This window comes from Pan paniscus, chromosome 21, assembly GCF_029289425.2.
Source record: "Pan paniscus chromosome 21, NHGRI_mPanPan1-v2.0_pri, whole genome shotgun sequence".
Lineage (NCBI taxonomy): Eukaryota > Metazoa > Chordata > Mammalia > Primates > Hominidae > Pan > Pan paniscus.
The window spans coordinates 37,868,156-37,878,231 of record NC_073270.2 but is presented as its reverse complement, the minus strand read 5'-3'; positions in this window follow the sequence as shown (position 1 = coordinate 37,878,231).

Genomic DNA, 10,076 nt, shown 5'->3' with positions numbered 1-10,076 from the left:
CAGATATTCTCATCTCATGGCTCCCTCAATTCATTCAGACCTCAAACGCCACTTCAGAGGCCTTCCCTGCCCAGCCTGTCCAAAATTAGCCTCTACCCCTCCCTTCATGATTTTTTCCATGTCACTTGTAACTCTCTGAAATGATTTTTTTTTTTTTCGTTTTTGAGACAGGGTCTCACTCTGTCACCCAGGCTGGAGTGCAGTGGTGCTATCTTGGCTCACTGCAGCCTCCGCCTCCCGGGTTCAAGCGATTCTCCTGCCTTAGCCTCCCTAGTAGCTGGGACTGCAGGTGCCCGCCACCACACCCGGCTAATTTTTGTATTTTTAGTAGAAACAGGGTTTCACCACGTTGGCCAGGCTGGTCTCAAACTCCTGACCTCAAGTGATCCACCTGCCTCCACCTCCCAAAGTGCTGGTATTACAGGCGTGAGCCACTGCACGCGGCCTCTCTGAAATGATCTTTTCTTACCTTCTTCCACCTCCTTTCACATGTGGCAGGAGAACAGGGACACATGTTTCTGCTGCTTTGCTTCCCCATAGTTTAGTGTCCAGTGTCTCAAAGATCACTGGTATGAGTGACTGACTTTATTCCAGCATACAGAGTACTGTGCCGGGCTCTGACAAAGGCATAGTTCCTGCCCAAAGGATTTGAGTTGGGTGGAGAACGGTGTGGGTGATGAAGGGTGACTGTTTAATTTGCCATCCAGCTGGAACATATCTGGGAATGAAAGGGTCACGACTAATAATTACACGGGGGCAAGAGGTGTAACTGGTATCCAACGGTCATCCAAGGAGACAAAACCCAACTGCGTTCAACGTGGCTTATAGTTCACCAGGTATGTGATGATGTGGGACCAGAGGGCGGAGACTTCTCTGAAGTTGGGTCACGAGCTGGGTGTTAAAGAATAGGCAGTAGTTTGGAAAGTGGAGCCAGAGAAGGGAATTCCTGGCAGAGCGAGCAACGTGAGCGAAGGCACTGGATGGGAAAATGTGCGGCGTGGTTAACGTACAGCATGTGCCGTGGGTTTGGCTGCTTGGGAGAGGCAAAGCTGAATGGGTAGATTGAGGCCACTTTTTTCTTTTATTTATCTTTTATTATTTTTTTTTTCAAGAGCAATACCTGAAGAGGCCACTTTCTGAAGATAGGAACTCTTGAATGCCAAGCCAAGGCATTATCCTGTGGATAGTGAAGAGGGGTATCAGGCATGGTTCAGAGGTGGAGTGATCTCACAGGGCATGTCTGGAGGAGTGTCTGCAGTTATAGACCCCTAGTGTCTTCAGTTTGAATCTTATCTGTCCATCTAGGCTATAGCTCTTCTAGGAAGCCCTCCATGATTTCCCCAGCCCACAACAGTGTCTGCCACCTCCCATGTACAGCCTAAAACCAGAATCTGGGCACCAGTGCCTGTCTAGGCTGCACCCTCTGGGTGCTGTTTTGTGCCAGATGACTGCCTCTAATGTTCCCGGGGGGATCAGGGTGAGCCTGTAAGCATCCTGGTGATTCTAGGAGGTGGTGCCCCATGTGGTTTGCCTGACTCTTGCCTGCTGGTTTGCAGGCTGCGTTGGCTCCTGCAGCCATACTTGGGCCCAGCTGCATCCTGCATTCCCCTAGGGCCCAGGCAACGGTTCTTTTCTAAAATGGGCACTTACCTGCCTACCTGTTCTCTCTGTGGCATAGCCAGTGGCTTGCTTCCTTTACATGGCACCAACAGCATGTCCCACCTGCCCTGGGGGCATGAGTCTCCTCCTCAGAACCCACTCCAAGCTTGCTCACTCATTCATGCCCTGAGTCACTGATATATCCACACATCTTAGCACCAGCTATAATAGGCATGGATGACCATTCTGGTCCCTGCCCTCAGTGAGCTCCGGGGTCCAATGGTGCAGCTGAAGAACATTGATAATAATCACCAAAGTTTATTAACCACCTACCATGTGCCAGGGCTTTATATGGGTGCAGCAGGCAGAGTGTGGCTGTCTAAGCCTGAGTCAGACCATGCCCTTCTGCTCCAAACCCAATGGCTGCAATATACAGAGGAAAAGCCAACATGCTCTGCTTGGCCTGCAAGACCCTCCTGATCTGACTTCCAGTCACCAATCCAACTTCATCTCCTATGCTTCTCTGCCGCCAGACCACTTTCGAGCTCCAGCAGCCTCTTTTTTTTTTTTGAGACGGAGTCTCACTCTGTTGCCCAAGCTGGAGTGCAGTGGCACGATCAAGGTTCACTGCAGCCTCAACCTCCCAGGGCTCAGGTGATCCTCCCACCTCAGCCTCCTGAGTAGCTGGAACTACAGGTGTGTGCCACCATGCCCAACTAATTTTTGTATTTTTTGTAGAGATGGGGTTTCACCATGTTGTCCAGGTTGGTCTTGAACTCCTGGGCTCAGGCAATTTGCCCACCTTGGCCTCCCAAAGTGCTAGGATTTCAGGTGTGAGCCACCATGCCCAGTCTACACCAGCCTCTTGCTAGTCTTCAAACCTGGCTGAAGACCTTGCTTCCTCTTCCCTCTGCCTAGACGCTGCTTCTCCAGATGTTTGCATGGCCGGCTCCTGCCTTCATTAAAGTTTATCAGTTCAAACATTAGTTACACCTCTTCCAGGGAAGCCTTCCCCGACCACCCTTTCTAAAACTCACCCTGTTACTCTCTGTCCCCTTTCTGTTATAGCACTTAACAACCACCTGATATCACATTGTATATTCATTTTATCTGTTTTTTTCTCTACAATCTTCGGGAATTTTTTTTTTTTTTTTTTTTTTTTGAGATGGAGTCTGGATCTGTTACCCAGGTTGGAGTGCAGTGGCATAATCTCAGCTCACTGCAACCCCCTCCTCCTGGGTTCAAGCGATTCTTGTGCCTCGGCCTCCTGTGTAGCTGGGATTACAGGCATGCACCACCATACCTGGCTAATTTTCGTATTTTTAGTAGAGATGGGGTTTCCCCATGTTGGCCAGGCTGGTCTCGAACTCTGCCAACCTTGGCCAAAGTGCTGGGATTACAGGCATGAGCCGCCACACCCAGAGGCACTTTGTTTTATTCATTGCTAAATCCCCCTTACCTAGAGCAGCACCTGGCACAAGTAGTTCTTTGTGAAATGAATGAATGCATGTGTCACATCTTTGAGGTTCAGGAGGGTCTTCCTGGTGGGCGAGGCGACAGCATGTATGAAGGCATCAGATGCCTGCTGAAGGCCCTTCTGGGGTTTGTATCTCTAGGGATAGGAACTCTCTACTGCCCAAGGCAGTACCGCCCTTTTCCAGGCAGTCTTGGAATTGAGGCAATAAATGTCCCTGAGCCCATTCCCGACTCCTACTACAGAGAGATGGCCACGTGGCCTACACATGCTCCAAGCGTGGAGGAAGGAGGCCAGGGTACAGAGGAGGCTTCCTGCTCTGGCGTGGAGAGCAAACACAAGCCTTGGATCCCAGGGTTCTGCTCCCCTCTGTCTCAGGTGCCTGCCCTGTTCTGTTCTGTTGGCCTGGGAAGGAACTTTGGACAGGCTCTTTTAAATCCGAGAAAAACCTGTCCCGAAACTATGGCAATTACTTGTAATCTGCAACTGCCTTGATTACAGCTCGGGGGACTTTGATATTTTCCTCCAAGGATACCATTTCAGCACAAAAATTCAAGGAAGTCCCCAGTGCTTGCTTGCTCTTGCTCAGCAGGAGAACTAAACGTTGACTGGAGTCGGTGAACTTTGAGGCCTCCACCCACAGGCCCCACCATCAAAGCTGACTCAGGATCCTGGGGCACAGGGCTGTAGTGCATCAGGCACCCGCTGGAAGGCTGATAGGCCTGTGCAGGGCTGCTCTTGCCACTTCCCCCTACATGGCCTTAGGCATGTCTTTTCACAGCTATTGGCCCTTTTCTCATCCAAAGGAGAAAGTCAAAACTCCTTAGCAGGAGGTAAAAGTACCTTTAAGGTGCTCCCCTCCATGCACCTCCAGCCCTCCAGGTGGCTGGCTCAGTGACAATGCTTTTGCTTTTGGTGGCATCTAACTGAACCACTAATTAAGTCTTTTTTCCTTATATGAATATTCAGAGGGGAATTGAGGCAGTGGGGCTATTTGATCCATCACCTCAATGATGCGTCCAGGCTCGGGCCTTCTCTGATCTGCCATCCTTCTTGTTAGTTCCATCCTCAGGTTGGTGCCAAGATGGTGGCAGCAGCCCCACGTGTCCACACTGGAATATGGCAATTCCAGAGAGGGGAGACTATGTCTTACCATGGCCCCTCTTAAGATGGAGGAAGCCTTTCCCAGAAGCCACTGTAGATTTTCCTGGTCCTATACCTTACTGACTAGAACTGGGTCACATGCCCAGTCTTGAATTAGTTATTGGCAAGGGGGAGCAGGGTAGTGGTAGACCAAGCATTGACGCGGAATGGATGTCTGCTCATAATGTCCAGTGCCTAGAGGCAAGCTAAGACCACTGCCTCTAGGCGCTCACAGTCACACTTTGGCTTTTCTGTGAGACCTCACAGCTGGCACTTTCACCCCATGATGGCCCTCAGGGTTAGAGGGTGCTGACTTCTAGGCTAGCACAGGTCCAGTTGCAAGGGTTCTGGACCTAGAAAGTTCCTTAAGTTGAGCCAAGTCACTGCCAAACTAAGATTCCTAGGAGGCAGGCCCTTTAGACTCTCCTTTGGTGAGTGAGGAGAGATTGAGCATCTATTGTGTGAGTGTCTCTTTCACTTCAAAGAACTTGGCTGGGTGTGGTGGCTCACACCTGTAATCCCAGCACTTTGGGAGGCCAAGGCGGGCACATCACTTGAGTCTAGGAGTTCGAGACCAGCCTGGGCAACATTGTGAAACCCTGTCTCTACAAAAAACATATAAAAATTAGCTGAGTGTGGCCAGGTGTGGTGGCTCACGCCTGTAATCCCAGCACTTTGGGAGGCCGAGGCGGGCGGATTACAAGGTCAGGAGATTGAGACCATCCTGGCTAACATGGTGAAACCCTGTCTCTACTGAAAATACAAAAAAAAAAAAAAAAAAAAATTAGCTGGGCATGGTGGCGGGCGTCTGTAGTCCCAGCTACTCAGGAGGCTGAGGCAGGAGAATGGCGTGAACCTGGGAAGCGGAGCTTGCAGTGAGCCGAGATCGCGCCACTGCACTCCAGCCTGGGCGACAGAGTGAGACTCCATCTCGAAAAAAAAAAAAAATTAGCTGAGTGTGGTTGTGGGCGCCTGTAGTCCCAGCTATTCGGAGGCTGAGGTGGGAAGATGGCTTGAACCTGGGAGGTGGAGGTTGAAGTGAGCTGAGATTGTGCCACTGCACTCTGACCTGGGCAACAGAGCAAGACCCTGTCTCAAACAAAACAAAACAAAAAATCACTCATACAGTGCTTCGCAGAGGCCCTGTGATCTTACAGGTAAAAAAAGGCAGTGCAGACCGGGCGCAGTGGCCACACCTGTAATCCCAGCACTTTGGGAGGCCAAGGTGGGAGGATCACCTGAAGTCAGGAGTTTGAGACCAGCCTGGCCAACTTGGCGAAACCCTGTCTTTACTAAAAATACAAAAAAAAATTAGCTGGGCGTGGTGGCAGGCGCCTGTCATCCCAGCTACTTGTGAGGCTGAAGCAGGAGAATCGCTTGAACCCAGAAGGTGGAGGTTGCAGTGAGCTGAGATGATGCCATTGCACTCCAACCTGGGCAACAAGAGTGAAACTCTGTCTCTAAAAATAAAAATAAAAAAAGCAGTGCAGAGACTTCTGTTTCTAGGCAAGGTGGAGTAACAGAGATCAGATATATTCGTCTGCCTGAAACAAAAGTAAAACTAGACAAAATACATGAAATAGTGGTTTTCAAGGCTCTGGGCGTTGAACAATAAAGGACAGAGATTCCAGACAGATGGGAAACAAAGGTGAGCCCTGTGATTGCCCCCAGCCTTGAGAGAGTTTTCAGGCTGCAACACAGGGAGGGGGAATTAAAGTGGAGCCAGGGAACACCATGAGTTGAGGAGATGGCGCTAAATGTCAGGGCAAGGTAACCAAAGTGTGTAGGACAGAAGTGTGTAGGACAGAGTGCCAGAGAGGAGACAGCTGCCTAGAGAGAGACCCCTGGAGAGCTGTGGAGGCATCCCTGAAACCCAGAAGGATACTGATGAGCACATGTGTGTGAGGGAAGGACCCCAGGCCAAGGAAAGGCCCATCAGGAAGGATTTAGGGAACAGTGCCCGCTGCTCACTGGGTGGGGACTGTGTCTGTTCCCACCAGCCATGCTGAGTATCATGGGGTGTTGAGAGGACTCAGGGAGGCCTTGCCTCACTGAGGGCAAATAATTAGCTTTTGAATGAGCACTGGTTGGATTTGCCTAAAAAAAATCTTGTGTGAGCAAGACCCAAAAGGATTAAACCGTTTCCAAGTAACTCAAATGTCCCAGAAGAAAGCTCAAGAGGATTTACAGATTACAAATATATCCAGCACCCAACAAGATGAAACTCACAATGTCTGGCACCCAATCAAAGAGTATCAGTTCTACAAAGTAGCAGGCAATGCAATCCATAATGAGGGAAATAAGCAAGCATAACCCACAACTGAAACCGATGTTAAAATGGGCAGGTAAGTACAAGTTACTCTAATTTTATTCCACATGTTCAACAAATTAAATAGACCCTCATATATATGGTTAAAAGATTTTTGACAGGAGTGCCAAAACCATTCAATGGAAAAAGGACAGTCTTTTTAACAAATGGTGTTGGGAGAACTGAATATCCACATGCAAAAGAATGAATTTGGACCACATACCACATACAAACATGAACTCAAAATGGATCAAAGACCTAAGTGTAAGGGCTAAAACTATAATATTCTTAGAAGACATAGGAGAAAAGTTTCATAACAGTGGGTTTGGTGATGATCTTTTGGATATGACACCAACAGCACAGGCAACAGAAGAAAAAAATAGATAAATTGGAATTCATCAAAATTAAACTTTTGGCTAGGCTTGGTGGCCCATGTCTATAGTTTCAACTACTTGGGAGGCTGAAGTGGGAGGTTCGCTTGAGCTCGGGAGTTTGAGGCTACAGTGTGCAATCACTGCATCTGTGAACAGCCACTGTACTCCAGTCTGGGCAACATAGCAAGACCCTGTCTCTAAATACATTAATTAAACTTTTGTTCAAAACAGGACACTATCAAGAGAGTAAAAAGGCAACCCACAAAATGGGAGAAAATATTTGCAAATCAGATACCTGATATGGGTTTAATATACACAGTATACAAATAGCTTCTATAGTGCAACAAGAAAACAACTTGATTAAAAGAACTTGATTAGACATTTATTCAAAGAAGATATACAAATAGTCAATAAGCATACGAAAAGATGTTCAACATCACTAATAAGTAGATAAATGCAAATCAAAATCACAGTGAGATACCACTTCATCTACACTAGGATAGGTATTATTAAAAAAAACAAAACAGAAAATAAGTATTGGCAAGGCCTTGGAGAAATCGGAGTCTTTGTGCATTGCTGATGGGAGTATAAAATGGCACAGCCACTGTAGAAAACAATATGGCAGTTCCTCAAAAAATTAAAGAATCACCATATGATTCAACAATTCTACACCTGGGTATGTACCCAGAAGAACTGAAATCAGGGGCTGAAATAGATATTTTTATACCAGTGCAGCATTATTCACAATAGCAAAAAGGTGAAAGCAACCCAAATGTCCATTGATGGATGAATAAACAAAATATGACAGACTATAATATAGCCTTACAAAAGGAGTTTGTTTTTTTTTTTTTAATTGAGATGGAGTCTTGCTCTGTCCTCTGTCGGCCAGGCTGGAGTGCAGTGGCTCGATCTTGGCTCACTGCAACCTCTGCTTCCCGGGTTCAAGTGATTCTTGTGCCTCAGCCTCCCGAGTAGCTGGGATTACAGGCACACGCCACCACACCTGGCTAATTTTTGTATTTTTGGTTGAGACCGGGTGGTCTCCGCCACGTTGGCCAGGCTGGTCTCGAACCCCTGACCTCAGGTGATCCAGCTGCCTTGGCCTCCAGAATGCTGGGATTACAGGTGTGAGCCACCATGCCTGGCTGGAGTGAGATTCTGACACATGCTACAACATGGGTCAACCTGGAAGACGTTATGTTAAGTATAATAAGGCAGGCAAAAAGGGCAAATATTGTAGGAGTCCACTTATATGAGGCACTTAGAGTAGTGAAATTCAGAGACAAAAAGTAGAATGGTGGTTACCAGGGGTTGGGGGAGCGGAGAATGGAGAGTTAATGTGTAATGAGTATACAGTTTCACTTTTTTTTTTTTTTTTTTTTAAGACAGTCTTGCTTTGTTGCCCAGGCTGGAGTGCAGTGGTGTGATCTCGGCTCACTTGCAACCTCCACCTCCCAGGGGTTCAAGCAATTCTCCTGCCTCAGCCTCCCGAGGAGCTGGGATTATAGGCACGTGCCACAACACCCAGCTAATTTTTGTATTTTTAGTAGAGATGGGGTTTCACCATGTTTGCCAGGCTGGTCTCAAACCCCTGACCTCAGCTGACCTGCCTGCCTTGGCCTCCCGAAGTGCTGGGATTACAGGTGTGAGCCACCACGCCCAGCCCAGTTTCAATTTGAGATGATGAAAATATTCTGTAGATAGATAGTGGTGATGGTTGCACAACACTGAGACTGTACCTGATGCCACTGAATTGTATACTTACAAATATTAAAACAGTCAATTTTGTGTTGTGTATTTTACCATAATAAAATAAAGTAGAGACATGGACAATATGAAAAAAGATCCAAATGAAATACGTAGACATTAAAAAAAAAGACAATGTCTGAGATGAAAAATACACTGGAGGCCGGGTGCGGTGGCTCACGCCTGTAATCCCAGCACTTTGGGAGGCTGAGGTGGACGGATCACCTGAGGTCAGGAGTTCGAGACCAGCCTGGTCAACATGGTGAAACCACACCTCTACTAAAAATACAAAAATTAGCCAGGTGTGGTGGCACGTGCCTGTAGTCCCAGCTATTACGGAGGCTGAGGCAGGAGAATCGCTTGAATCAGGGAGGCAGGGGTTGCAGTGAACTGAGATTGCAACACTGCACTCCAGCCTGGGCAACAGTGAGACTCTGTCTCAAAAAAAAAAAAAAAAAAAAAATTAAGTGGTCTAAACATACCAATTAAAAAGCAGAGATTGTATGATTGGAAAAAAGAAAGAAAGACCAAACTATATGCTGCCTATAAGAAACACATTTTAACTATACAAATGGAAATAGGTTAAAAGTAAAAGGATGGAAAAGATATACCACACTAACAGTAAGAAGCAAGTGGGATTGGCTATATCAATATGTGACAAAATAGATAAATTACATAAATTACTAGGGATAAATTAATCCAAAAGATAGTATGTACCTAACAAAATACCTATAGCAAAAAATAGAACTTCAAAGAGAAATATAAAAATCTATAATTACCGCCAGAGATTTTAGTACCCCTTTCTCAATCATTGATAGAATAAGCAGGCAGAAAATCAGTAAAGATATCATATACTTGAACACCACTATCAATCAACTTGACCTGACTGATATTTACAGAACCCTGTACCCAAGAACACAGAATACCATTCTTTTCAATTGTGCGTGAACCTTTATCAAGATAGACCATATTTTGAGCCATAAAACAAGTCTTAATAAAGTCAAAAGGACCCAAGTCATACAAAGTCTCTGTCCACAATAGAATTAGAAATTAGACATAAGTAACCTAAGGATCCTTGAAAAAAATCCCCCAATATTTGGGAACTAAATAACACACTTCTAAATAACACATGACTCAAAAAAAGAAATCAAATGAAAATTAGAAAGTATTTTGAATGGAATGACAATGAAAACACAATATAGCAGAATTTCTGGGATGCTATTACAGTGAGACTTTTAAGTTTATAGCACTAAACACCTACATTAGAAAAGAAAGCCCTCAAATAAATGCCCTAGCTTCCACTTTAAAACACTAGAAAAGAGCAAATTAAAGACAGGGATGGGCTGGCTGTGGTGGCTTATGCCTGTAATCCCACACTTTGGGAGGCTGAATCAGCAGGTGGATCACCTGAGGTCAGGAGTTCGAGACCAGC